Below are 24,343 nucleotides of genomic sequence, written 5' to 3' on the forward strand. Positions count from 1 at the left end.
TCAGGGATATGCCAGGTTTGTCAGACCACAGAAACAGGACTTACAGGGACATGCTAGAGCCTGTGTTTCAAACAAAAAAAAATTGAGCAACTAAAAAAAAAAAGCATTTATAGGAAAATAAAAGTATTTATAATGTACAGATTGTACATGGGGGATGTTCTGAGGATGCTTTGGAAGAGGGGTCTGCAGTATTTTCTATCCTGCCGTTACTTCTGTGTTACCATACCACAAGAGACCACATCTCTGTTGCCAGGACAACAATGACGAACGGCATCCAGGACATCATCACACCGTCTCTGCAAGACCCAGCTGAGATGCTTTGGAAGGGCTTATACAAGGAGATGAACACCCCAGGTTCCATTTGCTTTTAATGATCCTGTGCCCCCTGCGATAGAACAAACGGATTGTGCAATTTCCAAAGATGAGCCTGTGCAGAATCGGAGTTTGAGCAGAGGAGTGGGGAGAGGGCCTTCATTTGGAGATGAGAGGCTATTGAATTGTGAGCACTGTACTTGTCAGAGAGGAATTTAAGAAGGAGGCATCTATTACAGTCCTGCTTTGTGAGTATTGATCCAGATTGCATTTTACAGTGTCAAAGGAAAAAGGGATTTATTGTCTGTTATTAATTGTAAGATTCTGGGTTTTCTTCTTTTTCAGGGGAAACAATTTCCTTTGTTACCTAGCTCTTTTAATTTGCTTCACATAAAATCCACAAGGCATTATTACCAGGTTTACATTCCTAACTACTGAATCCTGCAGGATCCACACACCAGTACCAGGGTTCATACTTCCTACATCTGAGATATGCACACAAGCATATCAGTCCTTGGATTTGCACTCGGAGCTGCAAGATCCAAACAGCAGTGTGTTAGTGCCAGCATTTATACTGCCAGCCAATGAGTGCAGTAGAATCCAAAAACTGGAGTGTTTGGATTCATGCTTCCAGCCTCTGTTATATAAATGTATTTGTTTGAGTCTCTTGAGATCAAAGAACTTATGCAACAAATACACCAGCTGTTGACTGGAATAAAGCAGAAAGGATTGCCATTGGTCCGCAGTAGCATGATCATAGAATCATAGAAATGTAGAGCTAGAAGAGACCTCAAGAGGTCATCAAATATCCAGCCCCCTATGCTAAGCCAAGACCAAGTAAACTTAGACTGTCCCTGACAGGATGATCATCATTGACAGTTTCATCCAACCTGTTCTTAAAAGCCTCCAGTGACAGGGATTTCCTTGGAAGTCTATTTCATTGCTTAACTGTCCTTATAGTTAAAAAGATTTTCGTATTATCTAACCTAAATCTCCCTTGCTGCAAATTAAGCCAATTACTTCTTGTCCTACCTTCATGGGCATGGGAAAAAAAATGATCACTGTCCTCTTTATACCAGCCCTCAGTATATTTAAAGACTGTTATCAGGTCCCACCTTAGTCTTCTTTTCTCAGACTAAACCAGTGGTTCTCAAACTTTTGAACTGGTGACCCCTTTCACACAGCAAGACTCTGAGTGCGAACCCCTTATAAATTAAAAACACATTTTTTATATTTAACATTATTATAAATGCTGGAGGCAAAGTGTGGTTTGAGGGTGGATGCTGACAGCTTGCGACCCCCCACATAATAACTTCGTGACCCCCTGAGGAGTCACGACCCCTAGTTTGAGAACCCCTGGACTAAACATTCCTAGTTTTTTAAACCTCTCCTCATAGATCAAATGCTTTCTGAACGTTTTATCATTTCTGTTGCTCTCCTCTGGACTCCATCCGATTTGTCCACATCTTTCCTAAAATGGGGCTCCCAGAACTGGACACAGTACTCCAGCTGAAGCCTCACCCGTGCAGAGTAGAGCCGGACAATTACCTCCCATGTCTTACATACAACGCTCCTGTTAATTTGCGATCCACTACAACCCTCGATCCTTTTCTGCAGTACTATCATCTAGGCCGTTATTCTCCATTGTGAATAATTTATTTGATTTTTCCTTCCTAAGGGCTTGTTTTCATGGATAACACTACAACAGTGCACCAGAACGTCTCCCGTCGGCATAGTTAATCCACCTCCATGAGAGGCAGTAGCTATGTCGGCGGGAGAAGCTCTCCCATCGACATAGCACTGTGTACATGGAAGGTTAGGTCAGTGGCGGTGGGTGAACCAGGGGCTCGGGGAGGCTAGCCCCCAGCATGGCGCACCTTTTCCACCTGAGGCCCTACCACTCCTATCCCCATTCCCCTGCCGAAGCCCATAGCCCTTCCCACCCACCGTCCTGGGCCACCCAAGTGCCTCCAGTCCCAGAGCGCCGGGCGGGTGGTATGCCCCCCCAAGCACCCTAACCCCATCTCTGAAACACTGGGCAGGTGGCACCTGGCCCCCCAACCCTGGAGCCCTCAGCCCTGGACCGCTGGGCGGTGCAGCCCCAGTGCCAGGCCCCTGGCCTGGCACTGGGCAACCCAAGCCATGAGCCACCCCAAGTCCCAGCTGCTCTAGCCCCAGCAGGCTCCCCGAAAGAGAGGAGCCGCCTGCCTGGGCTGGGGCCAAGGGGGAAAGGCAGGCAGGAGGGGGCCTTCAGGCAGAGCAGGGGTGGAGCCACACGGGGCTGTTTGTGGAGGCACAGCCTTCTCCAGCCTATTATACCCGTGACCCATGCCCCTTAGTGATATAGTTGTACTGATACAGATCTGTAGGGTAGACCAGGCCTAAGTGAAGTACTTTGCCCTTGTCTTTATTGAATTTCATCTTGTTGATTTCAGACCAATTTTGCAATTTGTCAAGGTTAATTTGAATTCTAATCCTGTCCTCCAAAGTGCTTGCAACCCTTTCCAGTTTGGTGTCATCTGCAAATTCGATAAGTGTATTCCCCACTCCATTATCCAAGTCATTTACGAAAATATTGAATAGTAGCATATCGCAGAACTCACCCCTGTGAAGCCCCAGTAGATACCCCCTCCCAGTTTGACAGCAAATGATTGGTAATTACTTGTAGAGTACAGTCTTTCAACCAATTTTACACCCCCCTGAAAAATTAATAGAATCTAGCATTCTGCAAGAAAGACACAACGCTTCATTTAAAAAGGAAAAGAAACCAAAGAGAGCTAGTTCACTATGATGGTCTTGGAATCCCTATCATGCTGCAGTCTGCTTGGATGAGAGCGAAAGGGTTCCTCCCCCCACTGAATTTGGCATTTGTTCTGTTCCTTGGCCAGATGGCAGCAGTGGGGCATCTGTAGCTGTAATCTCATTAGAACTGTGGTTGTGCTGTGCTGCTGGCAGGGATTTAGGGTGATAGAAGAGTCTCAAAGCATGCTTGGATATCACAGCTGAAGGACAATAGAATACATTCGCACAAAAAAGGGTTGAAAGTATCACAGCTTATACAGATCAGATTATTTGGAAACATACAGGTTCCAATCCACCAGGAAAGCCAGATACTAACAGATCTACACAATCCAGCCACAAAAGGGAAATTTATGCACATAACTTCTGTTAATGCTAATGGGAGTCACATGTGTAAATTCCCCACACAATGAGGGACAGAATACACCCCCTCGCTGTGCAAATTGCATAAAGATGTGTCTGTGTGAATGTTGGCATGTGGGTATTGGTCTACTACAGTAGAATAATAGAAAACAGAAATGAATTATTCGTTCACTTGCCCATCTCACGGGAACCAGAGCAAGACAATTCCTTACACTATATTCTGTTTCGTCTATTTGTCAAGCAATGGAGCTTCCACCACTTCCTTTGAGAGATTATGCCAGCGAAACAGACCTCACCCTCAGGAGATTTTTCTGAGTCCATTGAAAGTTCTTTTTACTCATACGTGTCCCCTTACTTCTAACTACTATCCCTTGGAACATCCTAAACAGCTCCTCTCCCTTCTTGGACTTCTGCATCTTTCAAATATTTGTAGATGGTTATGTCTCACTGTGGTAGCAGAGATTATTCATATCTGTGTAATGCTAACAGTGGTTCCAATCCTTCAATGGACTCTGCATGGGTAGACCTTCTGCACCCGCACAGAATCCAGTACTGAAGTCAGTGAAGCGGCTCTGCATGAGCCCAGGGAGTCACCTCTTTGCAGGATCAGTACTTGCAGGTTGAGCACTTAATAAATGTGTAGGAAGAAATGGCCTCTGTCCCAAAGAATTTATGATCTAAAATGCTTTGCAGATATCCTGGCTTGTGGGAGAGGAAGACATAAGGTGGCTAAACACAATGCTTTAATGAAAAACACTTTGCAGATGAATACACAAATCAATTAGAAACAGCAAACATATCCACAGCACTTGAACCCCCATACAAAACAACATAGATGATATTTTCCTGTGACTGGCCCTAAATTCCCAGGATCAACTAATCCCCTCAATATAAATCAACCTTGTCTATTTTCTAGGTCTTTTTTATTGCTCCCTCTCTAACTAGGGTCAACCTAGTTCAGGTGGAGCTTTTCTTCTAGTTGTGTCACTTGTCAAGCCCAATAAAAGGACAAAGGAGACTACATCCCCAGCTCTAGGGATCTTAATAGCCTAACTATACTGTTGAAGCAGTGAGGTCCTCACTAGCTGCTCTCAACAAGGCTCCAGAGCCCTTTCCTAAAGAGAAATCCATCATGGGTAAGTAAGAGTTTGAAGAAAAGTTTCCGGCTTGTTTAAGAATCTAGACCATTGCTGGTTATTTCCAGACAGTCATTACCAGTAGTAGAGGTTTAAAACCTGTCATATGTCCAATTAAAGAAAGAGGTAAAAGCAGTTGCACCACACACACTTAGACTTTGCAGGCTCTAACGTCAAACTTTGTACAACCTTATTAGACTACGGAGTCCAAAACTCTAGATGACTTACTGACCTTTGGTTACTTCCTCCCTAGTGTTTTGCAAGGCATAACTGTTTAGTTACATTAATCTTTTTGCTTCTAAACCAGTCTTTCTAATTCTATTGGGGAGAAGAGGTTAATGTTTCTAATTTCTATGTATTGTATGTACTAACTGCCTCGTGTGATGTTGATGCTATTTTTGCTGTTAGCACTTCATCACCTGGACACGATTCATTCTTCTTGTATATTTATTTTGATTGGTTAAAAGCACCTATCCCATGGCTTTGGCCACTCTTGCAATAATAAAAGTATAACAGAGTATCCAAATCAGACATAAAAAGCAATGAACTATCAAGCAAACCATCTGGACTATTCTACCTCTCCCCCAGTATTCTGGACAGGAAAGAATATTTTGCCTTCCCCCAGCCATTGTTTTTGTTGGCCACTCCAGTTTTTGTTGTGAACTGCTCTAGTTACAGTCTGCCTTGCTCCTCATAACTTTCTGCAACAGCAATGTGAAATTGGCATGTTTCTTATCAGTTTCTCAGCTGCCTGCAATCCTGGGTAGCAGCAGTGAAACTGCTGCGTATCTTGTTCCTGACTGCTGCTGCTTGGGAAAGCTACAAGCTCTGACTCTATGTAGACTCAAGAAGAGTGCCTCTCATTAGTTTATTTGAAAGTTTACTGTCCTAGCCAGAAAGGTTAGGAACATCATTTTTTGAAAAAGAAAAGTTAAATTTTAGAGAAACTGATGGCCTGGCTTTTTCCTCCCCCAATTTACCAGAAAAGTTTTCTTCGGTGAGTGGATATGCAGATTTTTTCAAACTTTGACTCCAAATTAAATTCAAATAACTTGATAGTGGTGCTCTTTTAATAGAGCATTACTAGCAATTTATTTGTTACTCTGCTTCAGCCCAATACTCTCAATGTTTTTTCAGATCTGTAGTTTCTTTAGTGTGTGAGGGTGGTGGTGGTATTTTGAGGGGAGGGAATGGAAGCAGGGATTAAATAGCATAATTTATAAAGATTACTAAGCACTTTTATTAATATAAAGTTATTAAAATGATTAGGTAATGAATAGTGTGCTTGATCAATGAAGATGCCAAATAGTTGGTGCCTTCAGCCTCATATTTCATGGGAGACTCAAGCATCATTGCATAGGAGTTCAGGTTGTGCCTATCAAATCATTTAGCATATTAGAAAGACAAGGTGGGTGAGGTAATATATTTTGTTGGACCAACTTCTGAGGGTGAGAGAGAGAAACTTTCACGCTACACAAGCTCTTCCATGATTGGTTTCACCCACATATTTATTGAGGCATTTAGTGCGCTGGGTGAGGTATACCACTTGTTGTGATCAGGGGTGTTGGAACAATTTATATAGTGAGGTGTTGAGAGCCATTGAACCAAACTGTAAACTCTGTCTCTAACAGAAATCACTTTAAGTCAGGGGGTGCTACAGCACCCCCCCCCCACCCCTAGTTCTAGCATCTATGGTTGTGATAGGCATGTATAGAAGCCATAGATCTTAAAAGCTGTATTGTGGGTGGGAGGTTGCTGATCACTGTAGCAGTGGAGATATGTCTGCAGGTTTTGCATCTGTACTTTTGGCAGGGTCTGATGCTGCTTTGAGTTGGTGTGTCCTGGTCTGTGAGGCGCTTGCTTCTGATAATCAGCTTGGAGAGGTTGGCAGGTTGTATGAATGCCAAAAAAAGAGGTTCTGGGAAGATTTCTTTCAGAATGGGGTTCCCATCAGGTATGGGTTGAAGTTGTTTGATGATCCCCCATATGAGTTCCATGGTGTGGTGGCAGGTGGGTGTGTGGTCAGAAGGAGTTTTATTTCTGTATTGATGCAGGCTCTCTCAAGGTATTTGGGTGGCCTGTTCCATGATAGGATCCACTTCTCTGGTGGAGTGTCCTTGTTCAGTGAAGGCAATTTTGTGTGTGGTAAAGTGTATATCTTGGACTTCCTCCTCAGAGCATATTCTGTTGTTGTCTACAGCCAGGCACTCAGATACATTTTTCTTGATGTGTTTGGGGTGGTTACTGGATCTCTGAAGGAAAGTGTGGTAATCCATGGGCTTCCTGTATATAGTTGTCCATATGATTCTACTGTTGAAGCTGATCTTAGTGTCCAGGAAGTTGACGCTGTTGTGGGAGTGTTCCAGAGTGAGTATAATGGACACACAGTGGTTGTTGAAGTGGTGGAAATCGATGAGGCAGTTTGTCATCTGTCCAGAAGATGAAAATATCATTGATATATCTCAGGTATATAATTGGTTTTGTGGTGCATTTCCTGAACCCCCCTCTTCTGGTCTTCAAACAGCCCTACAGCCTTCCAAGCTGATCATCAGAAGCAAGCTACCCACAGGCCAAGAGACACCAACTCAAAGTGGTACCAGAACCTGCTAGAACAACAGATGCACAAACAGTAGACGTATCTCTACTGCTACAATGATTAACACCTCTCACAACACACCTTTCAAGATACATGGGCCCTATACATGCCTATCACAAATGTGGTATACCTCATCCAGTAACAATAACAACTATCTCTATGCTCTGGAATGAACTCTCACAGGAAAGTGATAAGACAAAATCATGATATCACCTGTGGGTGAACACTTTTCACAAAGAGATCAGATATAGAGTGATCAATCAGTCCTCATTCTCAAAGGAAACCTGCACATTTTCAAAAGACGAGCCTGGGAGCTTAAATTCATAACTCTGTTTGACACCAAAAATCATGGTCTTAATAAAGACACTGAATTTATGGTTTATTACAACAATCTATAAACCACTAGCCCCCTTTTTGTCCCATGTTAACAGGCCACTTCACCTCGAATGGTCCCTTAGAATATATGCTAACTATGCTAAACAATCTGTTCCACCTTGTATTTAGCTGTGACACTCTTAGTACCTTTCCTAGACCTGAAGAAAAGCTCTGTGTAACTCAAAAGTGTCTCTCTCTCACCAACAGATGAGAGATGGTCCAATAAAAGATATTACCTCACCCACTTTGTTTCTCTAATATCTTGGGACCAAAGTGGCTACATCAACTCGGCATACATTTAGCATTTTGTTAGCCCTCTCGGTTATGTCTTAAACTGGACAAAACTTTATTGATGAGCACTGTCGTTAACAGGCTGCAGCTGGCATAGAAGACAGCAGCTACAGGAGTTTGTTGCTAGATTTGATCACATGTCATCCTTCAGCTTCACTGGTATACTGGTTAGAAGTCATCAGGTCTCATAGTGGCTGCAGGGAACTGTTGATTTGTATGCATAATACTTTTATTACAACAAAACAACTGTTTATAAAGTGCCTCCTCATGAGGGCACTCATGGTTCTGTATGACATTCATAAAATAAGGCAATACACACCATTAAGTATATCCCAGTTAATTAAGACCTCCTACAGGGCACCAATGTAAATTCAGTGGCTCTTAAAAATGAGCATTGCCTAAAGGAGATGACAATTCTGCTTAATGGGGGACATAGTCAGATGATATAATGGTGCTTTGGTATTGTGTGTCAGTCTCATGCTGTCTTTGCTCTAATAGCACCTTCTAATTCCTCTATAATTTATGCATACAGAAAACGCATAAAACCCTCCAGCACAGCCTGTTCCATGCTCTTTGTATGGCAGCTAGATATGTTAAGCCACCGTGATGGGTATCTCACATCTTCCACTGGAGTTAACACAGGGCAGGAAACCTACTCTGTCCTTATCATGTTGCATATCACCTGCTCCGTGTGCTTGTTTTGTAACATGCTGCGTTCTGCATTATTAAAATAGGGCCTAGAGTCTCTTCTCTCTTACCTTAGTGTAAATCAGAAATCAGTTCACTGGAGTCAATGGCGTTACCCTAGTATGAAAGGAAAATCAGCCCCATAATATATTCTGTTAATAATTTTCCTCTTTTTGAGTAGGAATAGGCATTATATGGTTCATCTTACTGAAGACTGTATTGAAGAAAACACTATTTAATAACCTCACCATTTAAAAAGGCAAGAAACAAAAACCAATTGAGTGAGTCCAAATACAAGAATAAAGGAGAAAAGAGGTAGGTGGTTTGTCCCAGATTACTGAGAGGTCCTGAAATCTAAGCACCAAGACTCTTCATTGAAGTATATAACTGAGCTTCACTGATAATGTCTGCACTGTAGGAATATTCACATGGCACTGACTAAACTTCCATAGTTCTGTCCTAGCATGCTCTGGGATTCTTAGTGGGTTACAGCTTTTCTTCTGTTTTCCAAAAGCTTGATCAAGAACTTGGAAGGGATGTTGTCAGGACATTACAAGGGGAAAGGTAGTAAATATGGGACCAGAACTGATCATAGTAAAACCACATTTCTAAAAGGTTTAGGTTTATAAAAGTAGGGAGAGACTGAAATGTGTATCATGTGGGAGTGAGTTGCGCGATCTAGGCAATAAAAGCCATCCCAAGTGCAAGTCTGCTATGATAAAGGGTGAACTAAAACAGCACACTAAAAACTATGAATAAATCCAGGGTGTTCTGTAAGGGAATAAAAGGGGTGTTTGAATGTTGAGTGTCACTTTTGGTGGAAAGGCTAACTCATGAAACCTAAAATACCCCATTGAGGCTAAGGCTCTCCTTACACTTTCTTAAATAATTGGAATATATAATTACCCTGCCCTTCCAGTAATGATGATAACTCCCTTGACTGGAGCAGATAGGCAAAAGTCAGGGTAGTGCAAGTTGTTTCCATTAGGAGAAATTGAGGCTGGAGTGAGGTATTTCTCTGATGCAATCCTGTTTATTTACAAAGAATGTCTAAAGTCCTGTTGCTCTGAACACAATAGGAATGAAATAGCAGAAGATATTCTTAATTCCCAGTTCCAAGCCTCTTTTCATCCAGCACTCCTTCCTAAAAGCTCTTCCCTTTTTCTCAAGGTCCCACTATAAGTGCTTCTCCAGCTGCTGGCGGGGAGGAAGGTGAGGGTAGGGGTCTTCCTTGTTGCATTTGCTGTATTTCTGCTCTTTCTGCCTTGGCAACAACTCCAGGAAAACCCCTCAGACCATATAGTTCACCTCTTTATACCTGGCCTGTGTTCTGGGCAATGACTCCTGATAGCTGAAACAATCTCTATTCCATGAAGGAGATTAATTGTTTTTTATATTTATCCTTACTGGAGGGCGGTGGTTATGCCCACCAGTTTCAATGAGCTTTCACCTAACCTCCACTGTAATAAAATTTACAATGCGGGGGACTGTTTTTTTCATATCCCAAGGGCTTGGGCTTTACAAAAATTTGGGAACCTCCCCACTAGGCTTAGGTAAGATTATCCCCCGGTGAAATAAACTCTGTGACTTGCCCAAAGCCCCAGGCCAGTGACAGCCAGGGGTGGGAGCGAGGCATTCCTGGCTGCTGCTCCTATGCCTAACGCCCGCCCTCAGCTTGGGTGCTGCTTGTTTGGTTACTGCCCCCCCGCCCCGCAGCGAGCTGTGTGTGCTACAGGTTTTGGGGGAAGTGTTTAAGGATCTTGAGGCTGACCCTGACCCGAGGGGTGTCTGTCACCCCGGGGTAGAGAACAGCCCTGAGCTCTCTGGTGAAGGGGGGGGGGGAAGTCACCCCAAGCCTTTAAAAGTTGCACCCTGAGCGAGCGGGCTGCCCCGTGCCGCTGACAGTCCCGGTGACGTCTCCAGACACCTGGATTCCTGTCACCTGTATCTACTCTAACTTCATGTGCCTGCCCCGCGGCGCGCACTGGCACTTTAAATCTCTACCGCATTGGCCTGCTGCAAGGCTTTGATCGGGCTTCCTTCTGTCCTATTGGTCAGCCGAGCGCTCACCCTCCCTTCGGTCTCCACATCGCAGCCAATCGCTGCCAGGGAGATTTATAACCGACTTCGGAGCGCACCATTATTCCTTCCCAGAGGGGTGGCGGGAGCGGGTATCTTGACACACCCCCCCCCCCCCCGCCTTCGCTTCTCATGGTCCTGGCAGCTGGAGGAGCCGATGTCCACCCCACCCCCGCTCCCGCCTTGGGCAGAGTAGCCCGGGGGGCTCCCTCTAGGGCGGAGAGGAGGAGCTGCCCAGGGGCCAGCCGCCGCTCCACGGGACCGGAGCCCAGAGCCCGCCCTCAGGGAGGAGAAGCGGGGCCGGGAGATGGACCCGCCGCACATGGCTTAGCGCCGGGCGCAGGAGCGGCGTGAGGCAAGTGGGGCGGCTCCCCGGGGACCCTCCCGCCAGGGCATAGGGTCGGCTGCTCCCGGGGGCCGCGAGCCGGGCTGGCACCTCCCGCTCTCCTCCCCCCCCTCCCCACCCGGAGCCGGGCTGGTGCCCCCGCTTCCTTCCCCCTCCTGCTCCCGGGGGCCGCGAGCCGGGCGGGCTGGGAAGCGGCGCCTGCTGGCCGGTGAGTGGGGGTGTCTCCCTGCCCCGGCGGATCGGAGAAGGCGGCTGGAGGCTCCCGCCTCTACTGCTCGCGACGGCGCTGCCCGCAGCCCGGCTCCGCGCTCCCGCAGTGCGTTGGCACGTGCCTGGCTGCGGAGCGGGCACCGGCCGCGGGGGGCGCGTTGGCCGCCGGCGCACGGCTCCGCCGAGGGCGGCAATGCAGCAGCAGCAGCAGCAGCAGCGCCCGCCCTTGGAGAAGGCGCCTCGCCGGACGAGCGCTTAGCCTGCGGCTCGGGGTGCGGGACCCGGCAGGAAAACCGAGACCTGCCTTGCCCCAGTGCCTTGCGGGAGCCGTCATCGCCTGCTCCCAGCGCCGACGGGCTGATGCGGATCTGAGCCCGCCTCCCCTCTCCCTGCCAGCTTCAGGGACTGTGTGCCTGTAGGGGGTCTGAAATCCCCCCCGCCCCATGGGGAACGGCTCAACCCGGCGGGCAGGCCACTGAGAGAATAGCCTGCGGGGAGGGGAAAGTGCCCTCCCCGTTCATCCCAGCAGAAGGTCTCCGGGCCCAGTTCATGCTCTGAGCGTGGGCAGCTGGTGTCAGAAATCTGGAGCGAAAGAACTCCTGCAATTGCCCTGTGATCAGTGGTTGTACCTAACACTGACTCCTTCACCTGGTTACTCGGCTCAAACTGTAGGGTGAGGCCATAATGTTTTAATGGTCAGGAGGCGCTTGCTTGGAGCTCTTCCAATAGATGTGGTGGGGGAACCTTCTTGACTTGCCAGCTTGTGCACATTTGTTCAGTACTGTCCCACTTGCCTGATCTCCTTGTCATGTGAATTTGGGAGGGAGGGAAATGCTGAAGGAGATCATGATTATATTTGCCCTTACATGGGTACAAATTTGGTGGCTACAGGTTAACTCTGGAGGAGTTGGGGAGGAAACACTACTTTGCTCTGCCAATTCATTATGGGAGAAATCTCTGAAGAGCATTGTTTTGTTAGTGGACCAAGGTCTTCCAGTGGCATGCAGTGTATCCCCTTAGGACTATCCAAATGTCCTCCTCTTGGGCAGGCATAATGTATTATAGGGTACTTCCAAGATTAACAGACAGATAGGTTTACCTTTTGGGGTGCATGTATGGATTCTCAGGTAGATGCCTCTTAATTTTTATTTACTAATGCAGGTTTATTATAGCGATTGCATTCTCATCTACAGCAAACAAGTATTTCGGTAGTGTCTGTTGTTTCAGGGTATAAAACCCAGTTTCTAATGTTCTATTTTCTCCGGTTAGGAGTTTGAAATTTGTGGGCTGTTGACATGGAATACTAGTTGCAATATTATTTTTTAACAAATAGATGTCTGAAAATTTACTTCTGCGCATGCAGTTTTTTCCATAACGATAAGGTATATTAATGTATCACCACCTTCAAAGCCACAAAATGAAACTATATCTTATTTCATTCAGACTCCTGTTTAATGTTGGTACTATGGATTGACAATGTCTTGTACTTGCCCAAAGGGAACACGGGTATTACTAGAGGGAGCTCTTGTGGTCTCTTCTGCTAGCTTGGTCTATCACTTTAAGAAGCATCATTTACTTTGGTAACACACAAAGTAAATTAAATATCTGGCTGAAAATCCTGTACTTCAATTGTAGACTTTACTGTGTCTTAGACTTCTACATTATTCCCCACTTATAAAAACAGCTGAGAGAACATTACGCAAAACTTAGATATGCAGAAGTTTGGAAATTCTCTGCTAAGGTTATCAATGAATATTAACTCTTAGTTTGCTTAGTAATTGAAAAGGGAACGTAAAAAGGAACACTCAAGTTAAAAATTGTACTGTATATTCAAACAGCTTTTTATGTGTTACAAGAACACTTTACATTATTAAAATTGAAAGAAATTTAAAAATCCAATTTATTTTTCACTACTGATGCTGTTAATTTATGTCAGCATTTCTCTCAGTTTAAAGAACGAAAATCAGGGAAGCCAGTTTCATTGTTTGTTGTCACTAACACCTTCCAGTGTTGTGCTTGGATTGCAAATCTTGCAAAGGCACATGTATGTGTTTAAAAATAACTTTCCATGGGAACTAATTATTTTTAGATCATGGGAGTATTTCTCTTGGCCTTATGTTTTTGTAAAAATTTGCACAAAAGCTACACTTGGAGTCAAATTGGAGTTGACCGTGTCCCTTTAATCTAGCCTCCAAAAATCCACTACCCATTCATCCTCCGCTCCCAAGTGAAGATTTCTCACTTGTCAGAAACTGGACACTGAAAAAAATATATTTTAGCTTGCATTTTCAGAATTGTAGCTTTCTAAAGCACTTATCTTCAAGAAACAGATGAACTCAAACCTATTTAATAATTAATTGGTTCTCTAGAATACTATTGTTGAAATACACAAATAGACTTGTAGTTAATTCTAAAATGTTTGTTCATTTTTACAATTGAATAAAAAAGTTAAAGAACAGATGCCAAATTGCCCTATTTCAAGTAGTTGCATTACCCAAGTAACCAATGATATATGTGAAATATAACTCGGTTCATAATTTGGAATTCAAATACATTAAAACTTGACTCTGAATTACAATAAATAAAATTCCAGATCCTGTTCATAACTAACCCCTATGTTTGTTGCCTTTGTGAGCAGTATGTAATTGTATATATTTGGTGCAAACGTAGGCACAAATGGGTGGGGTCAGAATGACATTTAATCCTAAACTTCCCTGCCTCGTGGGTTTCAAACATTCCTTTTAGTATGCTTGTCTTAATCTTTTTCTCCCTAAACTCTCAGGAGAGTTTTATAAACATGTATCACTGGAGAAATTTTAGTTATTATGCAAGTCCCTTTTGGTGAAGTCTAGAAAATTACTTGCGTTGTGAGAAGGTTTGAGTTGTTGTAAAACAAATGGTAATGCAGAGCAGATGTTGGACTTTCTGTTTAGAGAGTTTCCTATCTGTTGTGACAGATATGACCAGAGAACAGTTGTGTTGAATGGTCCTGACTTTTTGCAGGATTCAAAATATTTTTCTAGCATGTTGTGATAATCATACACACTAACTTAGCTAATCAAGTTGTGGTGTTACTATCTTACTTGTCTATGCTTCTGCTATCCTGCAACTATTCCTTCAGTGCAGTAGCTAGGGCTCTCTCTCTCTAGCTGTATCTAGATCCATATTAATAGTGGGACTAGATCCCTACTTTGTGGGTGGTTAGGAAAGCCTCGCATAACATTTTGATAGTTATAGGGTGTTGGGTGTGTGTAACTGACCAGCAATGCACCTCCAATGTACTGGTATCAGCAGTGGCAGCTGTGACATAGACCGGGCTGAGGCATTTTGATCACCATGTCCTCTAACCCTGATAATTGCATTTGGTAGCAAAAAGAAACTGAGAAGCAATCATCCCTTTCTTCTCTAAAATCTTGGCATTATCGCCATTTGAAAGTATTGGGTAGGATTGTGGGCACCAACCCTAACAGGTACATGAAATTAAAGCTCTAGCTTTCCTTAGAAAGTACTTGCTTAATAGTACTAGTATTCAGATGGTTCAAAGTGGAATATTTCATTGAGAAAAGAAGGATGTTGGTTGATGGATTTCACACCTTTGGTGCTCTACTTTGCATCCTGCATGCTCCAGTCAGCAAAACAGTTGAATTAATTAGAAAAAGCTAGAAACTTAATTTCATTTCCATGGGAGGGGATGAAAGAGGCAGTGGAAATTGTGGAAAAATCTCGTCAGCATCATCCCTGTCATTCAAGCCCATAACCTGGTCTTGTCTTCAACTCGACCCTTTCTCTAGAGTGTCGTATTCAGGCTGTGCCTGAATCTTGCCATTTTTTTCTTCATAACATCTCTAAGATACGGCCTTTCCTATCCATCCACACAACTAAAACTCTCATCTAGGCTGCCATCATCTGTCGTCTCGATTACTGTAACATTACTCTCACTACCCTTGGCTAATGCCATCTTTCCCCGCTCAGGCCCCTTCAAAATGCTGCTGCAAAAATAATTATCCTAGCTCCTGGCTTTGACTATGTCAGTATCACCTCCTCTCTGCATCCTTCTACTGGTTCCCCTTCTCTCTTACATCGGACATAAGCTAGTGGTCTTAAGTTTGCATATGATACAAAATTACTCAAGATAGTTAAGACCAAAGCTGACTATGAAGAGTTACAAAGGAATTCCACTAAACTGGGTGCCTGGTAAGCAAAATGGCAGATGAAAGTCCATGTTGATAAGTGTGAAATAATGCACATTGGAAAACATAATCACAACTATACCTACAAAATGATGGGGCCTAAATTAGCTGTTTCCACTCAGGAAAGAGATCTTGGAGTCATGTGGATAGTTCTCTGAAAACATCCACTCAATGTGCAATGGCAGTCAAAAAAGCTAACAATGTTAGGAATAATTAGGGAACATAAGAATGGCCATACAGGGTCAGACCAAAGGTCCATCTAGCCCAGTATCCTGTCTTCTGACAGGTTTCAGAGTAGCAGCCGTGTTAGTCTGTATTCGTAAAAAGAAAAGGAGGACTTGTGGCACCTTAGAGACTAACAAATTTATTAGAGCATAAGCTTTCGTGAGCTACAGCTCACTTCATCGCTGTAGCTCACGAAAGCTTATGCTCTAATAAATTTGTTAGTCTCTAAGGTGCCACAAGTACTCCTTTTCTTTTTGTCTTCTGACAGTGGCCAATGCTAGGTGCCCCAGAGGGAATGAACAGGTAATCATCAAGTGATCCATCCCCTGTTGCCCATTCCCAGCTTCTGGCAAATAGAGGCTAGGGACGCCATCCATGCCAATAGCCATTGATGGACCTATTCTCCATGAATTTATCTAGTTCTTTTTTGAACCCTATTGTAGTCTTGGCCTTCACAACATCCTCTGGCAAAGATTTCCACAGGTTGACTGTGCATTGTGTGAAGAAATACTTCCTTTTTGTTTGTTTTAAACCTGCTGCCTATTTCATTTGGTGCCCCCTAGTTCTTGTGTTATGAGAAGGAATAAATAACACTTCCTTATTTACTTTTTCCACACCAGTCATGATTTTATAGACCTCTATCATATCCCCCCTTTGGAACTTTTCAGCTTGGAAAAGAGATGCCTGTCTTATTAATCTTTCCTCATATGGAGGCCATTCCACACCCCTAATCATTTTTGTAAAGGGATGGATAAGACAGAAAATATCATAATGCCACTATTTAAATCCATGGGACACCCATCCCTTGAATACTGTATGCAGGTCTGGTCTCCTCATCTCAAAAAAGATGTATTAGAATTGGGAAAAGTACAGAGAAAGACAACAAAAATGATTTAGAGATGTGGAACAGTTTTCCCTATGAGGACAGATTTAAAAGACTGGACGTGTTCAACTTAGAAAAGAGATGATTAAGGGGGATATGATAGAGTGGAGAAAGTGATTAAGGAGAAAGTGGATATGATAGTGGAAAGGGGATATTCTAGTGTGGGGTGGAGAAAGTTATTAAGAAAGTGTTATTTATCTCTTGTAATACAAGAAACAGGGGTCACCCAAAGAGATTAATAGGCAGCAGATTTAAAACAAAAGGAAGTAATTTTTCATACAATATACAGTCAACTGGTGGAACGTATTGCCATAGGATGCTGTGAAGGGCAAAAGTATAATTGCATTCAAAAAAGAATTAGATAAGTTCATGGATGATAGATCCATGAATGGCTGTTAGCCAAGATGGCCAGGGATGCAACCCCATGCTCTGGATGTTCCTAGGCAGTCCCTGACTGGACAGAAGCTGGGAGAAGACAATAGAGGATGGATGGATCACTTGATGATTACTTGTGGCACCTTAGAGACTAACAAATTATTTGAGCATAAACTTTCGTGAGCTACAGCTCACTTCAAGTGAGCTGTAGCTCACGAAAGCTTATGCTCAAATAAATTTGTTAGTCTCTAAGGTGCCACAAGTACTCCTTTTGTTTTTGCGAATACAGACTAACAGGGCTGCTACTTTGAAACTTGATAATTACTCTGTTCTGTTCATTCCCTCTGAAGCACGTGGGTGCTAAGTGACTGCTAAGTACTTGGGGTGGGTAATAGAAGAAACCCTACAGTATTTTGACTTCCCCCTCCCATAACTTTCTAAATCACAAATTACTTAAGCATATAGACAGGTTTCAGAGTAGCAACCGTGTTAGTCTGTATTCGCAAAAAGTAAAGGAGTACTTGTGGCACCTCAGAGACTAAGTGAGCTGTAGCTCACGAAAGCTTATGCTCAAATAATTTTGTTAGTCTCTAAGGTGCCACAAGTACTCCTTTTTCTTTAAGCATATAGTTATTTTCCTTTTTTGCAGGTAAGTTGTCTACAATAGACTTTGGGGCGGGGGGATCTCCCACTGAAGCATGAACATAAAAATGCTCGTGCTCTGTCTATCACCACGTCTAACTGTTCAGCTCTAGATGTCAGATAGGTAAAAATGCCAATGGCCACATGATTCCTATCTACAGTAGTACCTCCACTTTTTGTATCCTCAGTGGAGCTTTGCTAGCTATAATGGAATGACTGGAGACTATAAAACAGTTTAGTGTGGACAAGGTCTGTATGTGTGAGGTTCTGCACTTGTGTAGTCACTGAAAAATCTCTTCTTCTTTAAAGCCATCTGAAAATGGATAGTGTAAATCCTGGCATGCTTCTATGAGGTACTTGCTGCTTGTATACAGTAGTGAATTTTCCCCTCCCTTTCATCTTGTCAGTGAACTAGGAAAAAAGCCTCAAAGCTGTGATAATCAATTGGTCAAATTCTAATCAATTTAAAAACTGACTCTAATGAAAGAGGTCTAAGTTTTGGGTGTAGAGCAGCCTGTCCTCCTCATATCAGGGATCTGCTCTGGCTGTTGCAGCCTATGGTCTTGTGACTGCAGAGGAGATAAGAATTCTCATCTCTTCAGTTTGCTGAGGTGGGGATCTTCATGGGATGGATTGCTGTTCAGTGAGTGATGGAGACAGGTGTTTGGCTAGGACTTTTGCTTTTCACAGTCAAGTGGCAGAATGTTTTCACTGATCTCCCTGCCCCCCCCCCCCCCCGGAAGTTTATTTCTCTAGTAGCAAAATAGACAGAGATGATGGAAGTGGGGAGGTTATTCAAATCTATTTTATTAAAACTTGTGCTAGATTTGCTGTCACTTCCTGTCCTCTGACCTAAAGCAATAAGGGAAAAGGGAAGGGTAAGTGGAGTTTCCAGAAGCATGGAGTGCTGGAATCTTGCCACTTACTGAGCAAGGGAAGGCCAGTTGGCCTTCCTATAGAAACTTCTTCAAATATGTGTATTTTATTGCTCATAAAATGAGTCTAAGGACACTACATGGAATGTGAGCGGGGAGTAGCCAGGCAGAGCAGGGCTGTTGGTGTCACTGGGGCATGTGGGGAATGACTTTCAGTCACACCTGGCCTGATGCCTGACAGGACCTCCTTTCTCCAGCAGCATGGCTTTCACCAGGTCTCTTACCCTATGTGTGTAAAAACGCAGGAGAACCTACAAAGTTGCAGGGTGCTATCACAAGTGCCTAGAGGCCCCAGGCAGGATCAGAGCCCTATTCTGCTAGGTGCTGTACAAACGCACAGTAAGAACGGCCTTACTGGGTCAGACCAAAGGTCTATCTAGCCCAGTGTCCTGTCTTCCAACAGTGGCCAATGCCAGGTGCCCCAGAGGGAATGAACAGAACAGGTAGTCATCAAGTGATCCATTCCCTGTCGCCTATTCCCAGTTTCTGGCAACCAGGTTAGGGACACCATCCCTGTCCATCTTGGGTAATAGCCATTGATGGACCTATCCTCCATGAATTTATCTAGTTAATTTTTGAATCCTGTTATAGTCTTGGCCTTCACAACATCCTCTGGCGAAGAGTTCCACAGGTTGACTGTGCGTTGTGTGAAGAAATACTTCCTTTTGTTTGTTTTAAACTTGCTGCCTATTAATTTCATCTGGTGGCCCCTAGTTCTTGTGTTGTGAGAAGGAGTAAATAACCCTTCCTTATTTACTTTTTCCACACCAGTCATGATTTTATAGACCTCTATCATATCCCCCCTTAGGTGTCTCTTTTCCAAGCTGAAAAGTCCCAGTTTTATTAATCTCTCCTCGGATGGAAGCCGTTCCAGACCCCTAACAATTTTTGTTGCCCTTTTCTGAATCTTTTCCAAATCAATATATCTTTTCTGAGATATGGCAACCATATCTGCCTGCAGTATTCAAGATGTGGGCATACCATAGATTTATATAGAGGCAGTATGCTATTTTCTGTCTTTATTATCTATTCCTTTCTTAATGATTCTGTGGCAGGGTGCTGCAGGGGAAGCCCTAATCGGCTCGAGCCCCAATCTGAGGAAATGGGTTGCACCTGGGTAGGGTGACTAGATGTCCTGTTTTTAAAGGGACAGTCCTGTTTTTTGGGCCTTTTTCTTATATAGGCACCTATTCTTACCCCCCTCCCACCCCATGCTCACCCCATCCCGTTTTTTCACAGTTGCTATCTGGTCACCCTACACCTGGGCCACTAGCTAGGACTGGCCTGGAAACTGGCCACACCTGCCAGCCTCATTAATGGGCTAAAAGCTTGGGAGGAAGTGAGTCAGTGAGGGACATGGAGACCAGGAGGGGAGAGGAGAGTAGACTCAGAAGGAGCCAGGAGTCTGCTACCTTGTTGCCACTGTGGCCTGTGCTAGGCCAAACCTGTAAATAGTTGCAGCTTGATGGTGGGGACCGGACACAGGAATAAAGAGCACGGGTATTGCATCAGCTTGAAGTGGTCGTGACTCATTGGGGAGCAGGGCCAGAAGGCTGAACCTAGCGGGGTGAGCATCCTGTTACAGATTCCCAACATTGTATTTGCTTTTTTGACTGCTGTTTTCAGAGAACTATCTAGAATGACTCCAAGATCTTTCTTGAGTGGCAAGTCAATTTAGACCCCATCATTTTATATGTATAGTGGGGATTGTTTTCCAGTGTGCATCACTTTGCATTTATCAACACTGAATTTCATCTGCCATTTGGTTGCCCAGTCACCCAGTTTTGAGAGATCCTTTTGTAGCTCTTGGCAGTCTGCCTGGGACTTAACTATCTTGAGCAATTTTGTATCCTCTGCAGATTTTGCCACCTCACAGTTTACCCCTTTTTCCAGATCATTTATGAATATATTGAAAAGGACTGGGCCCGGTACAGACTCCTGGGGACACCACTGTACCTCTCTCCATTCTGAAAACTGATCATTTATTCCCACCCTTTGTTTCCTATCTTTTAACCAGTTACCTATCCATGAGAGGATCTTCCCTCTTGTACCAGGACAGCTTACTTTGCTTAAGAGCCTTTGGTGAGGGACCTTGTCAAAGGCTTTTTGAAAATCTAAGTACAATATATCCCCTGGATCCCCCTTGTCCACATGCTTACTGACTCAAAGAATTCTAGTAGATTGGTGAGGCATGATTTTCCTTTACAAAAACAATGTTGACTCTTCCCCAACAAATTTATGTTCATCTGTGTGTCTGAGAATTTTGTTCTTTACTATCGTTTCAACCAGTGTGCCCAGTACTCAAGTCAGGCTATGGTCTGTAATTGCCAGGGTCTCCTCTGGAGCCCTTTTTAAAAATTGGTGTCAGATTAGCTATCCTCCAGTCATTTGGTACAGAAGCTGATTTAAATGATAGGTTACAAACCACAGTTATCAGAGTAGCAGCCGTGTTAGTCTGTATTCTCAAAAAGAAAAGGAGTACTTGTGGCACCTTAGAGACTAACAAATTTATTAGAGCATAAGCTTTCGTGAGCTACAGCTCACACCAAATGCATCCGATGAAGTGAGCTGTAGCTCACGAAAGCTTATGCTCTAATAAATTTGTTAGTCTCTAAGGTGCCACAAGTACTCCTTTTCTTTTTGAGAAAACCACAGTTAGTAATTCTGCAATTTCACATTTGAGTTCCTTCAGAACTCTTGGATGAATCTGGTCCTGGTGACTTGTTACTGTTTAGTTTATCATTTTTTCCCCCATAATGTCCTCTAATGACACCTCATTCTGGGACAGTTCCTCAGATTTGTCACCTAAAAAGAATGACTCGGGTTTAGGAATCTCCCTTACATCCTCAACCGTGAAGACCAATGCAAGGAATTCATTTAGTTTCACCACAATGGCCTTATACTAAAGGAGCACTCAAGGATCTCTATAGTCCAGCGGGCCCACTGGTTGTTTAGCAGGCTTCCTGCTTCAGATGTATTTAAAATTTTTTTGCCAATACTTTGAGTCTTTTTGGCTAGCTGTTCTTCAAACTCTTTTGGTTCTCTTACTGTGTTTTTTAATTTGGGGTATACATTTAAGTTGGGCCTCTATTATGGTGACTTTAAAAAGTTTCCGTGCAGTTTACGGGGATTTCACTTTTGGTGCTGTACCTTTTTAATTTCTATTTAACTAACCTCTTCATTTTTGTGTAGTTCCCCTTTCTGAAATTAAATGCTACAGTGTTGGGCTGCTGTGGTGTTTTCCCCACCACTGGGATGTTAAATTTAATTGTATTATGGTCACTATTACCAAGCAGTCCAGCTATATTCACCTGTTGGAACAGATGCTGTGCTCCACTTACGATTAAATCAAGAATTGCCTCTCCTTTTGTGGGTTCCAGGACTAGCTGCTCCAGGAAGCAGTCTTTTAAGGTGTCAAGAAACTTTATCTCTGCAACTGTCCCTGCTCTGAAGAGCTTAAAACTAAATAGAAAAGACAAAGGGTGGGAGAAAGCAGTTATCTCCCTTTTGCAGATCAGGGAAGCTCTGAGCAACCCATGTTCCAAACTTGGAAGCGGAGGCTGTTGCAGAGCCAAGAGGGCATGTTTTGCCTCTGACCTTTCGACAGTCTCTCTGGGAGGGTAACCCTTTAACTGTAAGACCCTAGACCTCCACTTTTTGCAAGGGGGAGCCCTGAAGCCCCAGTAGGATTGCTACCTAATTGCTGGGAACCAGACCCCCAAGATTCTACTGCCTCCTCCTTCTCTTCCCCCGCATTTCTCCCCCTCCCCCCCCCGCCCCGGTTTGCTCACTGGATTGTTTCAAGGAGCCTGCTTGCAGGTAGGAGGCAGCCCGCCCGGCTGAGATGCGGCTGGCGCCAGTTAATGACCCGACTCCTCTCCCTGTCCTGCTGTAACCAGACTTGGTATCTCGTCAATACATTTGACTGGAATTTCCTTTTTTTTTTTTTTTTTTTTTTTTTTTTTTTTTTAAGGGCACCTGGCAACCCTAAACGTTCCCTGGACACAGAAGCGAAAACCCGGACTGTCTGGATAAAACCTGGACAGGTGGCAACTCTAAGTCCCTGTACCCTGAGACTTTGGCACTTGTTACTCACTATGGATCTTCTAGAACCAGTCAGTCTAAAGTAACTCACTCCTATTAGAGACTTTATCCCCTTCGGAAGGGATGTAACCAGCAGTTGTTTGTATTGCAGGATAACCTTTTCAAAATAAGATTGCTTTTGCTAGTCAACTGGAATTCAGTATTTAAAATCCTTTGCTTAGAATGGAAAAGCAAAACTTGGATGAGGATCCATGTTGGCGGTAATAATATACCCCTCCGGTCCTGAGCCTCCAGGATCTCTGTTTCCCCCACTCTGCCCATGTCAGCCCAGTTCTTATCCCCCATGTGTTTTCCAGTTGCAATCATGCTACTTCCACATGTTGTTTTTTCCCTTAATTGCCAGTTGTTAGAAGTTAATGTCCCATTGCTGGTCTTTCATTGTCTCCGAGGCAGTTCTATTCATACGTAGTTTTTGGTAGTTCATTCATACCAACTCAGACAAACCTACCATCTCACCCAGTTCCCCTGTCCAAAGAAAGGAATTAACCTTTCAGTCCTGGGAGGTCATCATACAAACTGAGGGGGTAAATCACACATTTTTCATCAAAATAATCCAGAAATTTCCCTCATTATCCACAGTGTCAGGGGCCGAAAAATCTCAGATTCAACCGGTAAAACAGAATATGCTTTGAAGATGAAGTCATGCCTGTGCAGTGCAAGAGCCTTCCTTTAAACTGTTCTCTTCTGGATTCCGAGGGCAACAGCAGTGACTGCAACAGGAGAACTAATCAGGAAGTTTAATGGTTAAATGGGAGAGAGACACTACACAGCAAATCTACAGTCATGTCCCAGAATAACTGCTTTCCTGATATGCTTTGCCTCTGGATGCAAAGTCTCTGGGTTTGTCATGGTACAAAGGTAACTCTTGTCTCTGGTCATTGCTCATATGATGATGAGCAAAACCTGGCTCCGATGAAGACCATTAAACCTGATTATTGCAGCTGTAACCCACAGCTATGGGGCATTGCTTTCCCCAGGTCCTCCCCACCCCCTTTGTTGTCTTAGTCTTGTATAGTTCAATCATTACAGAAACTCTTGTTTGTTTGTCTATTAAACTACATTTATTTTACCCTTTTTCCCAACTTTCAGTATGCTCTAAATTTTTGGTATTGAAAGCAGGAGTGAGGGAAGCTGGTGGATTGGACCCCAGGGGAGGAAAGCTTGGAAGGATGTTGGGGCTTTTGAGAAACCGATGGGTGATGGTAACTCTGTTTGCGGGAGGGGTTGAATTTTTCATTTCTCACTAGCAAACCTTGACAGTAATTTGCTGTCCCAGTGCTCTCTCCTTCACAATATCTGCCAGTGTGCCCAACAATAAGGCATAGTGACTTGATCTGATTTCAGAATTGAAAAGCTTGAGAAACTAACTTGAATTAATTTGGAACAAGATACAACAGGCGAGTGACAAAAATCAGAGAGGAGTTGGGGCAGGGAGGAGGGGCAAAGATAATGAGCATAGGGTTATGCTGTTTAATAAAATCCCACTCTTAACCAGTGTAGTTCCAAATCAGTTGAGAGGTGCTGCTCATTTAGTCACCAGTAGTTGGCAGATTTCTTGTAGGTGTCACAGTAGAAGTGAATCTTAGAGGAAACAGTGAAACTGACTAGAAACAAAGACTGAGGTTATACTGGTTTAGCTGTGCCAGCCATAACCCCATCAAATAGTCTCATATTGCCTCCCCAAATGATAGCTATATCAATGGAAGTGTTCTTTCATCGTCATAGCTACGCCTACACTGAGGGTTAGGTTTGCGTGGACATGTTGGTCAGGCCTCATCTACACTTAAAATGTAGA

At 43.8% G+C, this 24,343-nt stretch overlaps 1 protein-coding gene across 11 annotated transcripts in view; it reads left to right on the plus strand.

The window, feature by feature from the left end:
- Nucleotides 1-247: 247 nt before the first annotated feature.
- MICAL3 (microtubule associated monooxygenase, calponin and LIM domain containing 3) overlaps nt 248-24,343 on the plus strand; it is a 255,799-nt gene continuing 231,703 nt past the window's right edge. For 6 of the 11 annotated variants that reach the window (XM_043517551.1, XM_043517556.1, XM_043517571.1 and 3 more), the window contains exon 1: nt 10,711-10,993. The gene's annotated coding sequence lies outside the window, so the exon portion shown is untranslated. Of the gene's footprint in view, nt 561-10,710; nt 10,994-24,343 lie in introns of those variants that run through there. The other 5 variants (XM_043517580.1, XM_043517583.1, XM_043517602.1 and 2 more) reach the window with 3 other exon arrangements.

Source organism: Dermochelys coriacea, chromosome 1 (assembly GCF_009764565.3).
Source record: "Dermochelys coriacea isolate rDerCor1 chromosome 1, rDerCor1.pri.v4, whole genome shotgun sequence".
NCBI lineage: Eukaryota > Metazoa > Chordata > Testudines > Dermochelyidae > Dermochelys > Dermochelys coriacea.